This window comes from Vulpes lagopus, chromosome 16 (assembly GCF_018345385.1).
Source record: "Vulpes lagopus strain Blue_001 chromosome 16, ASM1834538v1, whole genome shotgun sequence".
Lineage (NCBI taxonomy): Eukaryota > Metazoa > Chordata > Mammalia > Carnivora > Canidae > Vulpes > Vulpes lagopus.
Window position 1 is genome coordinate 39,009,941 of NC_054839.1, and position 23,301 is coordinate 39,033,241.

The 23,301-nt window shown below is 33.1% G+C and overlaps 1 pseudogene; it reads left to right on the forward strand.

The window, feature by feature from the left end:
* The first annotated feature begins 5,566 nt into the window (after positions 1-5,566).
* LOC121476776 lies at positions 5,567-6,183 on the forward strand (annotated as a pseudogene).
* The last annotated feature ends 17,118 nt before the right edge of the window (positions 6,184-23,301 follow it).

Below are 23,301 nucleotides of genomic sequence, written 5' to 3' on the forward strand. Positions count from 1 at the left end.
CTTCTTTACTGCAGTCATGATAAAATTTAACCAAATATATAGACCAGCCCCTTTCTAGAGTTAGGTAGCTCTCTACACTTACCAGTTAATTTCTGATGAAATCCAAGTGCTAAATAGCTCAAATTTTCTCATATTCTATTTATTAGTCTGTTGGAAATGTTAAATAAAAGTCTCTGGATATTAATATGGGAAGTAAAACCAAGTATTTTGCTTTTATACACTGTCTGGCAAACTCTAATTCAAACATTTCACCAGAGGTTTCAGTAATATTCAGAAACTCAACAGATTTGCAGGGCTTTTGGTTCTCTCGGTAGGGTTGACATCAATTTGCAGTAACAATGAATGTTCCCATGCTTTTGAATACATCACAGGCAAGAGTCTATATAGTGATTACCAAATGTTTAATTTTAATACTTACCTTGTCCTTCTTTAAATATCTCCCCTCTTTAGAATTAAAAGGGTCTCAAAAAGTCATTTGGGTTTTTAAATAACACTGGATGAATAAAAGTTCTCTTCAAAAGGTTAAAAGAACCCATAACTCTTTGAATAGAGAAAACACAGATGATCTCTTTTGGTAATTGTTAAAGGTCATGTTTTAATCTAGTGCCTCCAACTGATAATAGGGAACAGCCACAAGACTACAGTTGAAGGTCATAACATCACACTGAAGTCAAAGTATATTAGAATAAAATCAATTAAGCATGGTATTTGTCTTCTGAAATTATTGGGTTTAACCAAGTTCAAACCCCTATATTTGATGTGCACATTTTTAGAGTGATATATATCTCAATCTTTTGAGGAAATTATAATAATGAACAAAATAAATTAATTGGATTACAATATAATTCAGTCATTTTTAATATTTTTGAATATTACCTTTGACTTTTATGGTATAAAAAGTTGTTTTAGTATGTGTTGACAATCAAATAATATCTTAACAAGATTTTTTATTTAAAAATGTTTTTTAATTTTTTCTTCTTTCATAATATTTGATTCCTGCCAGATGAAATACATAATTAATTGTTCTGATAACAACTGTCCAGAATAAAGCTAAAACAATTCTAACTTTAATGGTGTGGCATTTCCTTTATCTTGACATGACACATCTATAATATTGGACTAACCTAAAAACTAAAATTATGTTAAAGTTGTAACATGTTATGTTACCTATATAGAATTCAGTATTATTCACAGCATATTAAAACAGTAAGATTAGAAAAATAATAATAAATTGGCATTTCCTCAAAAACTTGGTAATTTGCTGCATGCACAGAAGAAAGGATCCAATAATATCACGGGCTTGTAATTTTTCATTACAATGAACCTTGTGAGACAAGTATTTTTATGACAACTTTCTTAAACATTTATTTTTTTTTAAGATATTTATTTATTTATTAGAGACAGAGAGAGAGAGAGACAGGCAGAGGGAGAAGCTGGCTCCATGCAGGGAGCCTTACGTGGGAACTTTCAAAGATGTCAAACTAGGGTTAGATTATTTGTCAAAGTTTACCATATGAATTCAGAATAGATAAGGACTAACACAGAGATCTTCTTGGTTTTCCTTACCTGGCTTGCCCTATTGCACTCCGTCCCTTCAATGATCCACTTCAAAGAATGACTTTAGAGACTCAGACAGTGCTCTGAAAGTATAGGTCAAAAATCAGGTACAGAATGGCATGTGGGAAGGAAATTTAAAATGAAATATGGATAAAAATGACATAATGAGATTATATTCTCTATAAGAGGGAAAAAGAAGATGGCAGCGCAAATAAGATGAAATTATTTCCTTTCCTCCTAATCCTCATAGTCTCAGCTAAAATACAGAACTTTCGAATTAAGATAGTTACTAAAGAAATGCAAGAAAAAAACTATGATGAGAAGATTTTCTCTATTTTATTATTAACAGAGAAAAATGCAGTTTGTAGTTCCAAGTTATAAGATTGCTTGTAATTGCTCATCATTTTGGAGAGATGAAAGGAAGAGAAAAATAAATTTCTACTATGTGTTAGAAACTGCTCTAGACATTTAACAATGTTAACATTTTTCACTGATTAATTGCATGTTTATAAGGTTTTACTTAAGTTATGATATTTTGTCCTCACAGGAATTCAGAAGAAATTGAGATTCACAGGAGTCAATATTTCAAAGGTCACAGAGCTAGCATATGGAAGAACTGTATTAAAGCCAGTCATGTTTTCCCCAAACTTTTCATTTAGAGGCTTTAGGTACCAACCAAACACCAAAAACTTACATAAGGAAAATAGGAAACAAATTCTCACAACAAAAAATAGTGGCTGTAGTTTTGTGCTCATCTTTCCCATCTCTTCTAATTGTTTCATCACCAGCATCTCTCATGTTGTAACCTTTTGGCAGGTATGTCCTGTCTTTATGGTGGGATGAAATTCAGTTTTTAAAATATTTTATTAGGGAGTGAAGTTGCTGCAACCTAATTGTATCTTAGTCCAAATGTATTACTCTGAGGCAAATTTGATATACCACATTTTTATCTTGATTGTGACTTTTAATTTCCAAATTATTTATATATTGACTTTTTCTGTCTTTTTTTATTTCTCACAGGACTCCAAATTTTAAGAATTGCTAATAAGGTGATATTAATACTACTACTAATAAAAGTTTTTATAGAATAAATTCCTACAATTAAACCAATGTTAAATTTTCACTCCCAATAATAGGTATGTATTTTGTGTTGTACTTACCCTTCTACAGAAAACAATTGTAAATTCTGGATAGAATATAGTAACAACCTTTTGAGGAAGTAAGAGTGAATAAATGCAGGGGAAATCAGAAAGAAGTCTACTGTGAAAAAAAATTACACTGGATAAAATTCTTATACAATTTTTGCTTGTACACTCTCCATATCAAGGAGCACAACATGGATAGACCAAGAAAACAATACCTTTTGACTTGTTTGAAGATCCCGAGAATAGAATTTGGCATTTCCACAGCATCTAGAAAGTGAGAGAAAAAAATCAAGGAAGAAATTGAGGTAGGGAAGAGGAACTGCAGAATCTGCATTCAAACATTCCCCTAGCCATTGGTTAACTGCAAAAGTGGGCATGCATAGGATAGATTCCTCTCTTCCAAGCAAAAGAGTAACAGCCAAAGTTTTAAAGAAGTAGACAGTTTCAGCTGTGTCTCATCATAGGGAAAATGGAATTAGGAGTGTAAGTTAGGTCAAGTTAACTATTGGATAAAACAAAAGTCAAAACTCTTCAGAAGATAGCAGAATCCACAGTATCTGCATTGTATCATTCACAATAGCTAGTATAAAATGAAATATTAGACATGAAAATTAGGACTGACAGTCAATGAAAAAGAGTTAAAAAAATCAACCTGACAGCATAATAATCTATATGTTAAAACTATGAATTTATTTTTCTAAATATTTAATTTACTTATGATAGACATAGAGAGAGAGAGAGAGAAAGAGGCAGAGACACAAGAGGAGGGAGAAGCAGGCTCCATGCCAGGAGCCTGATGTGGGACTAGATCCCGAGACTCCAGGATCGCGCCCTGGGCCAAAAGCAGGCGCCAAACTGCTGAGCCACCCAGGGATCCCCAAATCTACGAATTTAAAGAACCTATTATAAATATGCTCAAAGACTTGAAGAAAATAATGTTTGTAATGAATTAACATATTTAAAGTCTCAACAGAACAATGAAAACACCAAAAAAAAAGACAAAATGAAGATATTTTCACATTAATAGATTATTTTTAGAGCAGTTTCAAGTTTACAGAAAAATTTGAGCAGACAGTAAAGACAGTTCCCATATGCCTACCCATTCTCCCATCTCAGTTTTCCCCATTTTTAATGTCTTGGTTTACTATTGTACACTTATTAAAATTGATGAGCCAATATTGATACATTTCTATTAACAAAGTCCATAGTTTACACTAGACTCCATTCTTTGTGTTATACAGTACTATGGACTTTGACCAATGTATAATTTCATGTATTCACTATTATAGTCTCATATAGAATAGTTTGACTTACCGAACATTCCCTGCTTTCTCCTATTTATATGTCCCTCTCCCTCCAAATTCCTGGCAACCACAATCTTTTAATTAGTTCTTCCTTTCCTAGAATGTTATATAAATAGAACCGTATATTATGTAGTCATTGCAGACTGGCTTCTTACACTTAACAATATTCATTTTTGATCCTTTATGTGTTTTTGTGCATTGAAAGCTCATTTCTTTTTCTCACTGAATAATATTTATTCCTCTGGATGTACCAAGTTTATTCATTCACCTATTGGAGGACATCTTGGTTGCTTGCTGTTAATGATAATTATGAATGAAGTTCGTACAAATATTTATGTGCAGGTTTTTTGTAGTCAAATGGAAATTTTGAGAATAAAAATTACAGTAGCTAAAATGAAAACTGAAATTAGTAAATGACTGCACCATAGAAAATAGAAGGTTCAGTGAATTTGAATATAGACTTAAAGATACTATTTGATCTGAGGAATGAAGAAAAAATGATTTTTAAAAAACAAAAAAAAAATAGCATCATGGTTCTGTGTGACAATATCACTTTATCTAATCATAGTTCATTAGACTCCCACAAAGGGAGGAGAGTAAAAATGCAGCGGAAACATACCTAAAGAATAACGAGGGAAATTTCTCCATTTTGGTGGCAAACAACAACTTAAGGTACAAAAAGCTTAGCTGACGCCAAGCAGCATGAAAAGAAAGAAAGAGAGAGAAGGAAGAGAGAGAGAAAGAGAAAAAAAAGAAAGAAAGAATTAACGCATTGAGGCATTTAAGGGCCAAACTAATTCATGATAACTACAGGTGAAAAAGAGATCTTGAAAGCAGCTAGAGAAAAATGCAGCATTACATATATGAGAACAGTGATAAGAAAGATGTCTGAATTTTTAACAGGAACAGGGAAGTCAAATGACAATTGACCAAGTTTTTGAAAGTGTTGAAAAAAAAAAAAGGCAACCCCAATCCTCCATCCAACAACAAAAAACTGACTTATATATGAGACTGAAATTCAGATATTTTGAGAAAAAATAAAGACTGAGAGACTCAGCAGCAACAGTCCAACACTACAGGAAATGTAAAAGGAATTTCTTCAATTAAAAAGGAGTTGACAGGTGATTGAACCTCAGGTATACAGCACAATAAATAGTAAATATTGGGTTAAGTATAAGATATTATCATTTTCATCTTAATTTCTTTGAAAGCATAGGACAAATGCAAGCAACAGCCGTATTGTGGGTTATATTAAAATACAAACAATGTTAATTTCCATTAAAAATGAGCACATGGATGGGAAGTAAATGGGTTACATCATATAGATATCTTATACTTTTGAGTGAAGTTGTATAATACTAAGTCTCAGTAGTACACTTATAGTATAATTTGGTCCCTACAGGATCTATCAGAAAAACCTCTACTCTAAAAAAATAAAATCTAAAACTAAATGTGTGTATCTTGTGTCCCCATGTGTGTGCACCTAATCTCAGCTGGTCCCCCTGAGTCCCCCTGAGGGCCAACCCTAGTCCCTTGGGCTCCCATTTGTGCTCCAACAAGATGAAAGAAATTATCATCAACCAGGAGAAACTCGCCAAACTGCAAGCATAAGTGCACATTGGTGGGAAAGGAACTGCTCCCCAAAAAGAAGAAGGTGGTTCATAGAACAGCTCAGCAGATGATAAAAAAAACTTCAGTTCTCCTTAAAGAAGTTAGGGGTAAACAATTATTTCTGGTATTGAAGAAGTGAATATGTTCACAAACCAAGGAACAGTGATCCACTTTAACAACCCTAAAGTTCAGGCATCGTTGGCAGCGAACACTTTCACCATTACAGGTCATACCGAGACAAAGCAGCTGACAGAAATGCTACCCAGGATCTTAAAGCAGCTTGGTGCAGACAGTCTGACTCGTTTAAGAAGACTGGCTGAAGCTCTGCCCAAACAGTCTGTGGATGGAAAAGCATCACTTGCTACCAGAGAGGAGGATGATGATGAAGTTCCAGATATTGTGGAGAATTTTGATGAAGCTTCCAAGAATGAAGCAAACTGAATTGAGTCAACTTCTGAAGAAGATAAAACTTGAAGAAGTTACTGGGAGCTGCTATTTTATATTATGACTGCTTATTAAAATTGTGTTCATGGATCTGATAAAATCTAGATCTCTAATATTTTTAAGCCCGAGTCCGTTGGACACTGCAGCTCTTTTCAGTTTTTGCTTATACGCAATTCATTCTTTGCAGCCAATTAAGCTGAAGAAGCCTGGGAATAAAGTTTGAAACAAGGTTAATAAAGTTCTTTGCCTAGGGAAAAAAAAAAAACTAAATGTGAAAAATAAATGAAAAGATACATACAAAAATTAAGCAATGAACCAATTCTAAATATTTTTTTCTTAAAAAATTTGAATACATTCAAAGGCAAAGCATTTCGTTTGTTTTCTCTTCTTTTTAAACTGAGTCTTCGAATCTGAAGCATTCCTTCAATTTAAAAACTTTTCAAGGAATGTCAAGTTAATTATGAGGCAAAGTTTTTTTTTTTAATTTTTTAGAGCCCTTTTTGTAACTGGTTTATGTGAAATAGTCATAATAATGTAATATAATGTAATATTTACATTTTAGAGGAATAGCAGAACTGTGCACCATATCAATGTAAAATGCATTAAAATATTACTAATTGTATCATTATTGAATATCTTAAGGAGTTTCAAATTCACAAGACTTTTAAAAACATCGAAATTTCTCTTGCATATTTTTTTGCTGTCTTCTCTGCTATGAATCTGAGGAGACTAGATAAAATATGCTTTTCTATACAAAAATTCTAAAAAAATTGTAATTCAGCTTCTGATATTTAAATAACTTACATGTAATAATTCTTTTCTTGAAGGATTTATATTTAGTGTATCCAATGTCAGCTTTTATAAAATAATGAAACTAGTTTGACTTCAACTACAATCACAAATCTAAAGTCAAGTGGTATTGCTTTTATTTCATTAAATGTAAACATGATTATTGTAATAATTCTTATACTATCATTTTAAAAATTAAGATTTATGTAGAAATGAAAATTTTGCTCCAGACTATGTAGAATGATTATTTTAACTACAATTAATTAAATACTTCTTAGTACCTGATACTTTTTATAAATTATTTCTAATCTTATTTATATTTTTACAAGTTTAGACAGCATTACTATCTTAATTTTACATTCAATCTATCGTTGACATCCTATTTCATCATTGATATCAAGGCTAGAGCCTTATCAATTCCATTCATATAATTATAAAAATAGCTTATCTATCCCTATTCATCCTGTTAATCCACTTGTCCAATTCATCTGTTTTAAATCCTAAATCAGAAATGGAACAGTATTGTAAGGAATACCTTCAAAATGTGGAAGTGGTTTTGGAATTCCATAATGAGCAGAAGGTATGCTACTAAGAGAAAAATAGATTATTGTAAATAAATAGACTGTAGAAATATGGATATTAAAATCCCTGCCAGTGAGAGCTGAAATAAAATGAGGAGAAAACATATTTTCAAGAATCTCCTAGAAGCTAAAAATAGAAAATGGATTCACCCTTAAGAAACTCTGGAAGGGGGACACCTGGGTGGTTCAGCGGTTGAGCATCTGTCTTTGGCTCAAGGAGTGATCCCAGAATCAAGTCGTGCATTGGGCTCTCTTTCTCTCTTTGAGGAGTTTGCTTCTCCCTCAGCCTAGGTCTTGCCTCCCTCTCTGTCTCTCATGAATAAATAAATAAAATCTTAAAAAAAGAAAAGAAAAAGAAAAAAACCCTGGAAGGAATCAATCCTAGCCACACCTTGACTTGAGTCCCATGAGTCTGATTGTAGAGTTTTGGCCTCCAGAACTATAAAATAATAATTTTGTGTCATTTTTAAGTACTAAATTTGTGTTAATTTGTTATATATACCAATAGGAAACTAAAGCAAGTCTGAGGGATGCCTGGATGGCTCAGCGGTTAAGTTCTGCTTTCTGCTCAGCAGTGTGATCCTGGAGTTCCAGGATGGAGTCCTACCTCGGGCTCCCCTTGGGGATCCTGCTTCTCCCTCTGCCTATGTCTCTGCCTCTCTCTCTGTGTGTCTCATGAATAAATATATAAAATCTTTTTAAAAAAATTGAATAATACAAGTCTGAAAGCAGCCGTTTTCAGTTTCATTCCCAAACCTAATGTCCTTTCAACTTACTTCAAGCAGTGTGAGAAAAATATTAATCTTGCAGAAATTGAGAAAAATATTAATCTCATAGAGATTGAGATTGCTTTCATTGGGAGCACCTGGGATTTATGGAAATAATTTGGTGGAAAAAGAATTTGATAAGGTAGGAATTTCTATCATGTTTTGCAAGAATTTTAGTTTGACATAAAAGTTGATAGAATTTTAAAGTGTAACTTGCAATAAAAATATATTTCATTTTAATCTTATTCATAAGGTCCACTTAATACTGTTCTTTGCTGTGTCCTCTTAATAAAAAAGAATCTTTGGCCTCTTCCTTAATTAACACCTACCTCAGGTAGGTCAATGGCGAAGTCATTGCATAATACATCCTATTCCATACCTGATTATGTTACACTGAATTTCTCTTTCTATATTAATATTTTATTTCTTAGTCCCAGAAAATCCTAATGATCGTGAAGAAAATCTTCTTTTTGGTTTTATTTTTTAAAGATATTGTAGTTATAAATTAGCAGTGTCTTGGAGAAGCTTGAGCTCTGCACATATGTCAAAGGTATCAATATAGAGATTCATGAGATAATTTATGGGACACAATGTAATTATTCATCACAGAGCGCACTGTAATTAAATTAGTAATCTAAATCTGATAAACTATTTTAAATACAGCCCTGATTCCCAAGTCAATAATGTGACTGTATGCTTTCCTCACCTAATAACAAGCAAGCATCAAGATTTAGTATGAGAGTACTGACCCATTTTTTGAACACAAAAATAGATAAAATTATTTTTTAAATAAAAAAGCAACTAATGTAAGTTATATGTGTGTGCCCAAAATACGATTACATATTTGGCATATATTATGATTACCTTATTAGAAAAATAATGAATTATTTTATCAGAAAGCATAGAGTCTGCTGTCCCCATGGTTTTTCTTTAATTCTTATGTCTTTCTGCTTATCCCTCTCTTTCTACTCTAACAGAAATTTTTCACTGGCTAAACCTAATAGGCCTGCAAGAATTCTATAGTAAGACTTTACAGTCATTTAAAATTTCAAAATTGTTTCAATATACCAGTTTTTACATTTACCCAAACTTTCCCAAACAAACCTTACATTCAGTGAAATATATTTGTATATATTGTTGATATTCTATGTAGATGTAAAATAAAAATAACATTACATTGTTTTAATTAACATATTTACAATATTCTTAGCGTAATTTACCTCCATCCAATACAGTTGTTAACTTCTTGTTTTGTTTTATTTAAATTCAAGTTAGTTGACATGTAGTGTATTATTAATTTCAGGCTCAAATTTAATGATTCATCAGCTGCATATAACACCCAATGCTCATTATATCAAGTAACCTCCTTAATGCCCATCATCCAATTACCCTGTCCACCTCCCCACCTCCCCTACAGTTAACTTCTAGTAACTTCTGACAGAACCTAGTCTCCCTACAGCAGTATCCATAGTGAAATCTCAAGTTATTTTAGCTAAGCATCTGAAGCTTCTTTCCTAATTAACCTCAGTGCTATTTCTCATATAGAAACTCTACAACACTAGAGTGAGAATTTTTTGAAAATATATAGTTTCAACCTACTATAGTTGCTTCATAAATATGGAAGGGTTTATCAGCTCTGTTTCTTTTCCCTTTCTTTCTTGCTCTTGCTCTCTCTCTTCCTAAAAATGTAAAATGATTAAAAAAGACAACTTTTCAGGAGAGATGAGTAAATTTATATTCACCTTTTGCTGTATAGTAACATTAGTGAATATTAGAGGCAGCCTTCATATAGGCTTGTTCTCAGGTGGTGACAATGGCAATCTGAGCGTTTACCTATAGTAGTTAAACTGAAAGTTGATTTTTGTTTGTTGTGGCTGTTTTGTCTGTTGCAACCAATGAAACTAATCATCTGCACAGGGATACCAATATGTTTCTAATGATCTAAAGGAGCTGTTACCCTTTATTAATCTTTGAGCCTCTACAAATGTTCTAACAGAACTATCTAATAAACTGCCTATATACTGACAACTAGAGACAAAAAAAATCTGGCACAGATTATAATAATTCTCAATAACATAGCAATACCGGAAAACTAAAAACATGCTCTTCCCTACCATTGCAAACTCAGCATCAAATGAAAATATTTACTTCACTTAATAATTTTGAAAAACAATCTTAAAATTCTGAAGCCCTCACAGTAAAATGCAAAGTGAAGCTCTATAGAAATATAAACAAGCCAAAGATAGGTAAGATGAGTAACGTTTCAGTGGTCACAGAGAAAAAGGTTAAGAGCTTAGCCCTGGAGACAGACAGTCTGACTTTCTTATTCTCTCCCATTTCTTAATTGTATAACATCAGTCAAGTTATTTACTTTCTTTGTACCTCAGTTTTCACATAAGTGAAATTAGGATAAAATCAATACCTACTTCATATGGTTTTTATGAGGAGTAAATGAGTTAAGAGTTTGTAAGCACTTCAACACATGCCTTCTAATACATGAATCATCATCCACAATCCAAAGACATGAAAGGACTTTATGTTCTATCTCTATAGGAGATGATATGGGACAAATAGATTAAAAACATCTATATAAATAACAGATGGCTAAGGGAGGAGTAGGAAAGTAGTCTTTCTGGAAGGAATGTTCTTTTTACCCATTAGAAAATATAAAGAGATAACTCTTCATTGTGATAATTTGAGGTAAAACAAAACAAAACAAAAAACAGTTTTTTTCTTAAGCAAATCATAATAAAGTGAGCATAAATATACATACCAATTATATTTCTCTGCAAAATATTTTTTTGTTTGACTTGTGGTCTATTAACATATAGATATAGCCATACCTCTTGTTGAGGATACACTTAAAATATTATTTAATTGCCTTAGGTTAGCCCTGAAATGTAAATAATATACGAGTGAGAAAAGATTAGTGCAAGACGCACCAAATGAGTAGCCAAGAGACCAGAATAGTAATCCGAGCTTTAAACTAGCACCAACAGTGTGACTCCAGGCACAGCAAGAGTTAAGCTGAATTAAATATCTCCTAGTGTTGTATGAACCAATGTTTTTGATGAATTAGCAATACTTCTCCTATTACTATGGATATAAGTCAGTGATTTAAAATACAGTTTAAAACACTGTTTTAAAAACCACAAGGTGAATTATTAACCCAAGTCTGTGTGCGTTAGTTATCAGACAAATAATGCAAGTCTGGAAATGTATAGACATAAATGAAAAGCCTTTACTTTCAGGCATGTGTTATTTTTAAAACTTTTTACAGCATCTTCTTGTTATGTTGATTTTTCATCAAGATATTGTATTTTAGTAATGACTTCAAATGACTTCACAGGATTTTATCTTTTGAGGAATTAGACTTACTCAACAATTTTGTCTTAAGATAAATTTGTACAAAATAGATGCAGTATTCTTTGGGTCAAATATCCACCTGAAATACAAAAGGAATTGATTCTACAGAGTATCACATTTAGGGCTAAGAGAAACAATTCTTTGTGAAACATAAAAAGCAACCACACAAATAATAAGGTATTTACTCTTAAGAGTGTTAGACATATATAATAAACTATATAAAACATCTTGGAAATTAAAAATATTCACAGTATACAGCTATTTGACCATTTAGCAAGATGACACATTCTTGGAATACACATTGATGTATCTGCATATATTCTAGAAGTGAATATTTCCATTTATTTAACTCCAGTATCCTAGATTTTCAGTTTCTCTGTCTGCTTTTTATAAACAAAATAACCCAATCCTTCCCCTGTCTCTACTATATTGACCAACATAGACTTCCCATGCAAACAAGATCAATTGTCTATTGCTAACATAATGATGCATAACAACCCAAATGAAGTGACTTAAAATAAAAAAATAGTTTATTATTTCTCATGGGAAGTATGGGTGGGTAAGGAGTTGTGATTATATGGGCCATCTTGGGGTAGAATTTAGCTGGGCTTATTCATGCATTTAAGGTTGATTGGCAGTAGACTACTGACTATGACTGGCAGGTAGAATGGTCTCTGTCGGTACACTTGGCTCTTTTCCATGTGTTTACATTCTTATAACATTCTAGCTGTATTCTCATGGTTATGGCAGAGGTTCAAGAAGGAGCATGCCCACTCATTCAATGAGCAGCAACAGGGTAAGTGCACATACTCTGCAAGCCCTTGCATATTTCATGCTTCCTAATAATAACCAGTTGGCCAAACGATTCACATAGATAAGCCCAGAGTCAAAATGAGAGGACACTAAAAGTTACAGTATTAAGAGTTAGGAGATCTTTAATTGGCACAATTAATGCCACGTAGTGATTGATATGAATTTTGAGAGATACCTGTAGTTCAGCAAAATAAATTATTAAACTCATGCTACCTTCTTAATCAGTGAAAAAGGATAAATCATGATTATAGTAATTTTATATTTTCTGATTACAAGAAATGAAAAACATGAAAAATTTCTTATTAATCTATACTCACATTGATGAGAATCTTACAAATATTTTAATAATTTTTAAAATTATACATGTGTGATTACATGATAAAAAATTGAGAATGTACTATATATACATATCTATCATTTTTATACTGTATATATATTCTTATATATACATTTGTTGTATATCATATATATGTGAACATACATATGCATACATGCATGCATATGCACACGTATACCCATGCACATCTATTATTCTCCTTATCACAAACATTTCTCCATATAATTAAAAATTATTGAAACTCTCTTTTAATTTTTTTTATTTATTTATGATAGTCACAGAGAGAGAGAGAGAGGCAGAGACACAGGCAGAGGGAGAAGCAGGCTCCATGCACCAGGAGCCCGACGTGGGACTCCATCCCGAGTCTCCAGGATCGTGCCCTGGGCCAAAGGCAAGCACCAAACCACTGCGCCACCCAGGGATCCCATGAAACTCTCTTTTAATTCAACAACACATTTATCAAAATACTTATTATTGTGATCTTAACGTACTTTTAATTTTAAAATATTATTAATAAAGCTAAATCTTACATTTTATACATATTTTATAGTTCTAATTTTGTTAAGATATCTTAGAAGTCAGATTATTGGTTCAAAAATATAACTATTGATAAAATTGTTAATATTATAATGACATGTTAATATAATATAATGTCTTAATATGGTATTATATTACCCATAAAAATGTTCTTATAACTTACCCTTCCAGCAACAGTATCTGAAAATACAGACTTCTCTTTACTCTCAACAAAGCATGGTAATTCAATTTGCCAATGCCAAAGTCAAATAGGTTTTTCTTCTTTTTTACAATCTTTACGAGTTGTATAGTTTTTGTCAGATTATTTAACTTTTGTCTGCTTCAATTTCCTCATCTGAAAAATTGGTGTGACTCTGTCTGCTTTATGGAGAGGTTTGGTGAGAATTAAAAGCAGTGAGCATATTTTGCTCAAGAAAAATTTTGCTGAACATATTTTTAGGCGCAAAGCAAGTGCTCCAAAATGTTTTGTGTTTTTATCACTGACGTGCATTTGTTGCTTTATATCTGTTATGAATTGGGCATTTATTTTTCTTTTTTTTAAATTTTTTTTTATTGGAGTTCAATTTGTCAACATATAGCATAACACCCAGTGCTCATCCTGCCAAGTGCCCCCCTCAGGGGCATTTATTTTTCTATTCTGGCGTTCCTCATTTTCTTATCAACATATTAGAACCCAAGCATATAAATTTATTGTCAAATGCCTAACAGTGATTTTTTTCAGTTTAACATATAAACCTTGTTTACAGTGTCATGTGCTGAATTTTTATATTTTTGTGTCCAAAGAGATTATTCTTTTTAAGTATAAACATTTTCTTATACTTAGATCTTCACCAAAGGTGAGATACCTATATATTTTTATTAGTAATATAACTTTTTATATTAAAATTGTAAATTAATATATCTAGATTTATTTATACTATAGGGGTATCATTTATTTACTGATTCTCATAGAGCTGTTGGGTAACTTACCAAATTTTTCCTTGCGATGAGTTTAATATAATAAATGGCAAAAAAGAAGTTCTCAGTGTACGTTAGCTATAAAACAGTGTATGTTAGCTATAGATTTATAAATACTAGCTGTACACCAAGCCCTTACTCATTCCAAATGAGTATGAGTATAAAGATTCCAATCTTTTATAATATCCTAGATTATGTTCCACAAAGATTTTAGAAAATTACTACTCTATACAACTCAAAAAATAGGGAGGATTGTCAGTGAATAAAAGGATAGATTCTATAAAACAAACTATTCAGTCAGGTCACTCACAGGCTTTAACCTGTGGGCTGTTTCCTTTGAAACAAGCTGATCCCTTCGGTGAAATAAAAGAAAACAGAATGAATAGGGGAACCATGGATTTTACTTCTTGAGGAAAAAATTGACAAGTAGTCATTTGCATTACTGAGTGTTTACCTGACTGAAATGGTACTTCAGCTTATCAAGGCCTCGCCATACTGTCATGTAAAATGTTCATGGATATATACTACTAGTACAAAGTAATACAGGCATAAAATACAGGACTTGCTGAGGAAAAACTTTGTAGCAGAGGACACCTGATCCCCCAAACTCATTATCCTGTGGGTTAGCGAGAGCACAGATGATCTATGAATGTTATAGCCAAGTTCCAGTAGAAAGGCATCCCATCTACACCACACCTTCTATATTTTTAGTTTGAGGGGAACAGAAATTACTCATATAACTACATCACAACAAAAACTGCCTGGTCAGAGAACTCTCCTGATTAAAAACAAGAAGGCTTGGGAGCACAGTAAGTAATACTAACTCATTCTTCTATTGAACTAACTCAGACCTGATGAGCCAACTCTCTGCTAAGCCACCAAGAGAAGGGAAATGAAACTTCAGGACCATTTATCTAGACTTGCTAATTATATACATGCATTGCTACCCATACCTGTGGCTTTTAGGGAAATCAATTTTACACATAGCCAAGAATATTCTGTATCCATAAAGCCTGTCAAAATTATACAATTGAAATAATACAGTCAGGAGAAGAAAAAAAATTGATCCTCTCTCAGAAGATTTATTAAAAACAATGATGCCATTCAGTGTGGTCTCCAAGTGTAATAATTCTGTCTGATGCTTGAAGAAGAGTGGTTCTTGAAGCTTTCTGTGGACTGTAGAGGCTTAGAGAAGAAAGTATTATGACTATTATGTCTTACACTACTTACCCCCTAGCTGTGAGTGTGTTGTTGATACTGCAGTACTGGTATTTCACTTTGGATATTGCTAATTCTTTTCTTCCTTTCCTTTCTTTTCTTTCTCTTTCTCCATTATGTAAATGCTGTTCACTGCTAAGCCATGTAGAGTACCATGTTTACTTTTCCTTTTCTTTCTAATTTTCTGTTTTCTGTGTAGCTGAAGTATATCTCGTTTTTGTTTAGTTTTTTTTTTAAGTGTAACTTCCCAAAATTTATCTCCAACTGCCATATCCCGCCCCCTATTTTACATAATAGTCAATATTTCTTTCTTGCTTTGAATCCAATGTCTTCTTATTTCTTATTTTACTTCCTCATCTTAGGAAGCATTTCATTCAGTAGCTTCTTCTAAATGATGCACAGAAGGAAAATTAAATGTGCATGTCCAAAAATATCTCTAGTTGATCACAGCACTTATCTGACATTTTAGTTTGGTATAGAATTATGGATTGGAAATTATTTTCCCTTATGATTTTGAAGGCATTATTTCACTTTTCTTTGATTTCTAGTATTGCTGTTGATTAACTTTAAACCTATCTAGTTGTTGATTCTTAGCATATGAGCTGTTTTTTTTTCTTTTTCTGTAGAATCTTTTAGATATTTTCTTTATTCTCAATATTCTGAAATTTTCATTGATATTCCTTGACTTAGCTATATTTTCATCTCTTGTGCTCAGTTTCTTAGAGAGTTCTTCAATCTGGAAACTCAGGATTTTTGGTTATGGAAAATTATTTTAAATTTATTCTTTTTGACAGGCTTTATGGAGACAGAATATTCTTGGCTATTCTGAGTTTCTGAGCCAATATTCTTGGCTCCTGAGTTTCCAGAAAAGTGAAATAATGCCTTCAAAATCATAAGGGAAAATAATTTCCAATCCATAATTCTATACCAAACTAAAATGTCAGATAAGTGCTGTGATCAACTAGAGATATTTTTGGACATGCACATTTAATTTTCCTTCTGTGCATCATTTAGAAGAAGCTACTGAATGAAATGCTTCCTAAGATGAGGAAGTAAAATAAGAAATAAGAAGACATTGGATTCAAAGCAAGAAAGAAATATTGACTATTATGTAAAATAGGGGGCGGGATATGGCAGTTGGAGATAAATTTTGGGAAGTTACACTTAAAAAAAAAACTAAACAAAAACGAGATATACTTCAGCTACACAGAAAACAGAAAATTAGAAAGAAAAGGAAAAGTAAACATGGTACTCTACATGGCTTAGCAGTGAACAGCATTTACATAATGGAGAAAGAGAAAGAAAAGAAAGGAAAGGAAGAAAAGAATTAGCAATATCCAAAGTGAAATACCAGTACTGCAGTATCAACAACACACTCACAGCTAGGGGGTAAGTAGTGTAAGACATAATAGTCATAATACTTTCTTCTCTAAGCCTCTACAGTCCACAGAAAGCTTCAAGAACCACTCTTCTTCAAGCATCAGACAGAATTATTACACTTGGAGACCACACTGAATGGCATCATTGTTTTTAATAAATCTTCTGAGAGAGGATCAATTTTTTTTCTTCTCCTGACTGTATTATTTCAATTGTATAATTTTGACAGGCTTTATGGATACAGAATATTCTTGGCTATGTGTAAAATTGATTTCCCTAAAAGCCACAGGTATGGGTAGCAATGCATGTATATAATTAGCAAGTCTAGATAAATGGTCCTGAAGTTTCATTTCCCTTCTCTTGGTGGCTTAGCAGAGAGTTGGCTCATCAGGTCTGAGTTAGTTCAATAGAAGAATGAGTTAGTATTACTTACTGTGCTCCCAAGCCTTCTTGTTTTTAATCAGGAGAGTTCTCTGACCAGGCAGTTTTTGTTGTGATGTAGTTATATGAGTAATTTCTGTTCCCCTCAAACTAAAAATATAGGAGGTGTAGTATAGATGGGATGCCTTTCTACTGGTAAATTTAGAGAACTAGTAGTTGCCAAAGGGGAGGGGGTTGGAGGAATAGGCAAAATAGGTGAAGGAGATTAAGAGGTTCAAATTTCCAGTTATAAAATAAGTAAGTTATTGGGATTGGAAGTGCAGCATACAGAACATAGTCAACAATATTGTAATAATTTTAGTGACTGATGCTAACTATACTCAGGCATAACTATACTCAGGCGAGATGAGCCTTTCCCATTGTATATAATTGTCAAATCAGTACGTTGCATATCTAAAACTCATATATGTCAACCACACTTCAATTTAAGTAATTTTTAAAGTCATAGTTTTCCAACCCGTCTCACTTTGAAATGAGTCTTTCTGATATAAAATCATATAATGTGGGACAAATCCTAAAGTTCCAGTATAAGAAAATTATGCCTCTGATTAAGAGATAAAATCGACCCCTAAAACCTTAGCCATTTTTATAAATGTGGCTAGGTACTCATTAAAAACAGAGATAATCTAATAACGCACCTCTGAGATGGATAAACCAATGAAATGCTGCCTCATAATGGCAATGAATTGCCAAAAGCAAACAACATTGAATTCTTTCTGTAATAGGCTGAACATCACTTTATAATGTCAGCTATAGATAAACTGACCTATCTCTACATTTATACAGACTTATAGGTCAAAACAAACAACTTATAGGTCAAAACCAAATAAGGTTAATGGTCCAACAGGCGCTGAATTACTAAGATGCTCATATAAGGTTTCTTTCTATAAAAACAGATACAGCAACAGACTCATATGCTAGGTCTTTATGTTGCACATGTGTACATATGAGCACACATTTAAAGAAAAACATTTGTACTGAGAAATACAAATCAATTTGTGATCATCATCTTTATAGCCCACTGGATCAATAATAAGTCTTATCATAGTAATGAAACCACAACAATGGACTAGAATGTCCAAAGGAAAATTATTTTTCAATGTGTGAGTCACATGGCTCTGCAGACTATAGTCCCAGCCATACCAGCTTCTCTATCAATAACCTCCACAAGAACACGAATTTCAATTTTTTTCAATCATTTTTGTGTTGTATATGATCTTATCCTCGTTGTCTTAGATGAGCTTTCAGGTAGCTGAGTCACTAGGGGCTATGTGTGTTTTCTTTCCCTCTGCAGCTCTCTCTTTCTTTTTCTCTCACCCTCATCCTTTCTTTCCTCTTCTCTACATAATTCCTACCTCACCTTTGCTTTGGCCTTAGAAGGTAGATAGACAATTTGCATAATCAGTGAAAAATTAGGTAGGTCATATTACTCATATCAAGAACACCTGTATAGACGTGATTTTTTTATTTTTTTATTTTTTTTTATTTTTATTTTTTTGAAGATTCACATGTGTTTAATGTATATAAAGGCAAGGAAAAGACAGTCCCAGATTCAAATTCAAATATTCTGTACAATTCATATGGTGGGGTTGAGGGGGACAGGGCCATAGAACCCACACCTGAACATGTACAAAAATAACTTACATGGTGACCCCCATCAGCAAGGGTGATGTAGCTCTTCCCAGCCCCCAGGGCTGGGGGGTACATTCTAGAAAATGGCACTGTGGAAGCTAACCAGTACGGGCCAAGACTGCTTGTTCTTTTCTTTTCTTTTCTTTTCTTTTCTTTTCTTTTCTTTTCTTTTCTTTTCTTTTCTTTTCTTTTCTTTCTTTTCTTTTCTTTTCTTTTCTTTTCTTTCTTTTCTTTTCTTTTCTTTCTTTCTTCTTTTCTTTCTTTCTTTCTTTCTTTTTCTTTCTTTCTTTCTTTCTTTCTTTCTTTCTTTCTTTCTTTCTTTCTTCTTTCCTTTTTTTCTTTCTTTCTTGGAAGTTCTACAGACCCTTCTTCTGCTCCCAGATGTTATGATTAAAAAATTGTGACTCTGGATCCTGTGAGCCTCTTCAAATGAGAAAAAAAAAATGAAAAAAAAGAGAGTTTAGCTTATCCTTCTGGTGGGATAAGCTCCATAAGGATAGATAACAGGCTTCAATTGGTTTATTATAAACATTGTAGAAAAATGAATGTAGGGAATTCATTATAGGAAATGAATGAGTAAAAAGCTCTTTCTTTCCTTATTAAAGATGTGGATGATCTGCCACAAATGGTTTTCCATTGCTGTTTCAAAACAGACCTCTTAAAGCTGATAGATATACCACTTCTCCTCTGGCCAAACATTAGGGATCTTATTATATTCAACTTTCAGGCAAATTACAGAAATTTCTCTGAAACAGAAACCATTTTACAACCCAACCTGGTGGTCAATTAAAATAGATGGAGATACCTATACATATAGAGTCCTCAAAAGTTGCAGGGTGAACTGATGATATATATCTTCTTCCTTTTGATGATTGAGCAGATCTGAACTTACTCAGCAGAACAGATCAAAAACAGCCACTAGGTTGCTAAGACTCCCTCTTTCTAGGAAAATCACATCACTAACCAGGGTGCTTCTATTGCTACATAGCTTGTTAACATACTCTGCCTCCCAGTCCATTAAATGTGTGAAGTGTCATTTTGATTGTAGGTCTTCATTAAAATAGAAGTCATGCTGTATATAGATTATTTGTGACCATCCTATATTTTAGGATATTAAAAGTTCAAGGCATGGTGTATACTTTACTACTTATGTGTTTTTGAGTTCTCTACTCCTGCTTTATATCTTCTCTTAATTCTAGTGGTATATGTCCTAAACCCTTGCATAAGATCCACTCAGTAAAGTATTACTTCATGTGTGAGTGCTAGCAATTCCTGAGACAAAATACTCTTGGGCCTTAAAACCCTAAATATGCCCATTTCTATCATCCCTGACAGAGTTGTTATAAGAAAATGTTTTAATTTACAAGGAATGTCCACATTTTACTAAAAAAAAAACAATGTCATTGAGAAACAATAAATTGATATTGGAGACTTATTAGGATTTTTTTTCTGGTCCATATGGGCCACTTTGAGAGGTTGGAGTAAAATTTTCTTTCATAGAGACATTTCTCTACTGCTATTCATCCTGCGTAAGAAACAATGAAAGGCCTTTTGTGTTTGGTGAAGAGCTATATCACATTTTCTCTGAAGAATTGAGGCTCTACACATTGAGGTTCAAAGATTGCAATAGTATTTCTATGGATAGATGAGTAAAGTATGCCCCACTGTCCTGATGTTAATGTAGGGGTAACTAGCAATATCATGCATTCTTTATTCCCACCACTGGTAAGAAATTTAGTAGCATTATTAGAATTGAGTGCATCAGGTTTGAAGCTATTTTCTTATATATATATAAGATAGATATATATATATATATATATATACACACATATATATAAGATATATATGTATACATATATATAAGATATATATATATATATATACATATATACCTTATATATGTAGTACAGTTAGAGAGAGCTTACCTTTAATAAGTAATGCCAATCCATGGTTTTGGAGTAGGGGTTTTGCCATCTGTTACCAAGACTGTTGGTCCCAGCAGAGCAGATTTAGTGGCATCACCAATAGATAAAATCATAAGAAGTGGTCAGGAGAGAAGCATAACGTGGCTAGCACAAAGGGCAGACTTATAAAGTATGTTAATATTCCTTCTAGTTAATGAGTGAAAAACAGCAGCTCTCCAGGAAGTTCTATAACATGGAATGGTGCTGATGACAACCATATAGTGTATGAACTCTTACTGCTCTTTGCTCAGTTGTTCCCAAGGGGTTCCTAAGGTATTCAGGGCTTCTGAGAGAGGGATGCCCTACTCTAGCACTGTGAAAATTGCTTGGTTTACACACACAACCAACAGTCACAGGGTAAGAGTTGTTTACTTGAATGTAGTTTCAGTCATGGTTTATGCTGGGACCAAGACACACAGGTCAATCTAAAACATTGAGATAGTTCTGGGGTAAGACATATGAACCTAGTTCATTTTCAAGAGAGCCCTAAATTCACACTCCTACTGCTAAATGACAGTTCTTGAAACTTCTAATAATATGTTAGTTAAAACAGAAGGTGGGTAAAACTCCGAAAATGTAGCACAAAGCAGTGCAGCTCAAAGTGCAAGGTAGCTACTAAGCAGTAGCCCAAAGACTGTACTTGTCAGTAGTCAGCAGAACTAGTATGTAGTAGTAGTCATTGTCTGGACAACTTGCTCACAGCACTAACTGTTGTGAACATCCTACAGATACAAAATGGAACCTCCACCCAAAACTTGGTTCTGGGGATGAGAATGATGATAACACACACACTGTAAGAGACTGTAAAAAAGTTAAGGCTTTGTAGGGAAAGCAGAGTGGCTTCCTAATGGTTCCAAAAACATAAGGAAACTAGCTTGAGGGCTATGGCAGGATTGAGAATTCCCCAAATGCAGGGACTTTTATGATTTGAAATTCTCACTGGTGCTAAAAGAAGGAGTAACCAAATTTTCTTATCAGTTTTCCTAGATGTGCGACAGGGAAGAAGAAGGAGTGAAGCCTAAAAGCTTTCAGTATCAGACATTATAAATGGAATCATACTCTTTATTAATCCACATATTCAATTATCCTCCACACATTTCCCTCCATGAGCAATCTATTCACTGATATTTTTACTGTCTTTTGAGTTTTACCTCTTCTAGAATGTCATATTGTTAGAATCTTACAATACATTGACTTCTCAAATGAACTTCTTTCATTTAATGACATTAAGGTTCCCTCCTTGTTATCCTGGTTTGAAAACTCATTTTCTATTGCTGTGTAACAGTCTTGTGTGGTTGTACCATAGTTTATCCATTAACTTAATGAAAGACATCTTGGCTGCTTCCACCATTTGGTAATTATGGTTGAAGCTTGTATAAACACTTGTGTGCAGGTTATTGTGTGAACAGAAGCATTTAATTCAGTTAGTAATTATCTAAGAGTGCAAATTCTGGATCACATAGTTAGATTATACTACATTTGTGAGAAACTACAGAACTATCTTCCATAACAGCTGTACCATTTTGCATTTGCATCAGCAATGTATGAGAATAGGGTAACCAGTTTATAATCTCTCACTTTAATTTACTTAAATCATTCCCATTTCTCTCTTTGTCATACAGACAATTTGAATCATTCTCCTCAATATCTACATTTGAATACATACCCTAGTAATATGCAAATATCTGTTCTTTCAACATCTAAACTTCTACAGGTATCTAAACAATCTGCATTGGAAGAAGACTATTATTCATCAAGGACATTATGAACACTACATGGTGCAGAGGCTTCACATATTTATCATCACAATAAACTTTATGAAACAGATATGATAATGAAATAGAAACTTACAGAGATTTAGTGAGTTGTTTAAGGCCATATAGCTAAGTGACATTCAAATCCAAGGATACATAACTTCTGAGCTGATGCTCTTTTCACCTCATCCTACAGCCTTTCCACACAAATGATGAGTCACTCTCTCATGGATTTGAAAAATGTTAAAGTGCAGGAGAAGTAAATTAGATGGGAACTGTAGCTGCATACATAAGTAGAATTGATGTGTATCTCCACCACATATGTTAACTTTATAACCACACCTGGAACAAGTTTCTTTTCCTGGGTTCTGTCTTTCTGGGAGGACTCTCTTTCACTCTATTCTACCTTGTTTGACCAATAATAGAGGATCATCTCTTTATGATACCTATGTTTTATTAACAGCTATTCAGCTTTTACTTTGGAGAACAAAGTTTATTGCAAATGTGGTAAAAGCCTGTAATATCTTTCCACAGAGGGAATAATGTCATCAGTCAGTATTTCAGAGGCTTTACCTGGAAATAGAAATTAATGTCCATGGAATAAATGCAGTTAACAGAATATATCATTTGTCTTCTATCTCATCATAAAGACTGGAGCTGGAAAAAGTAATCAGATTTCATATATATATCCATGTATCTGTTGAAAA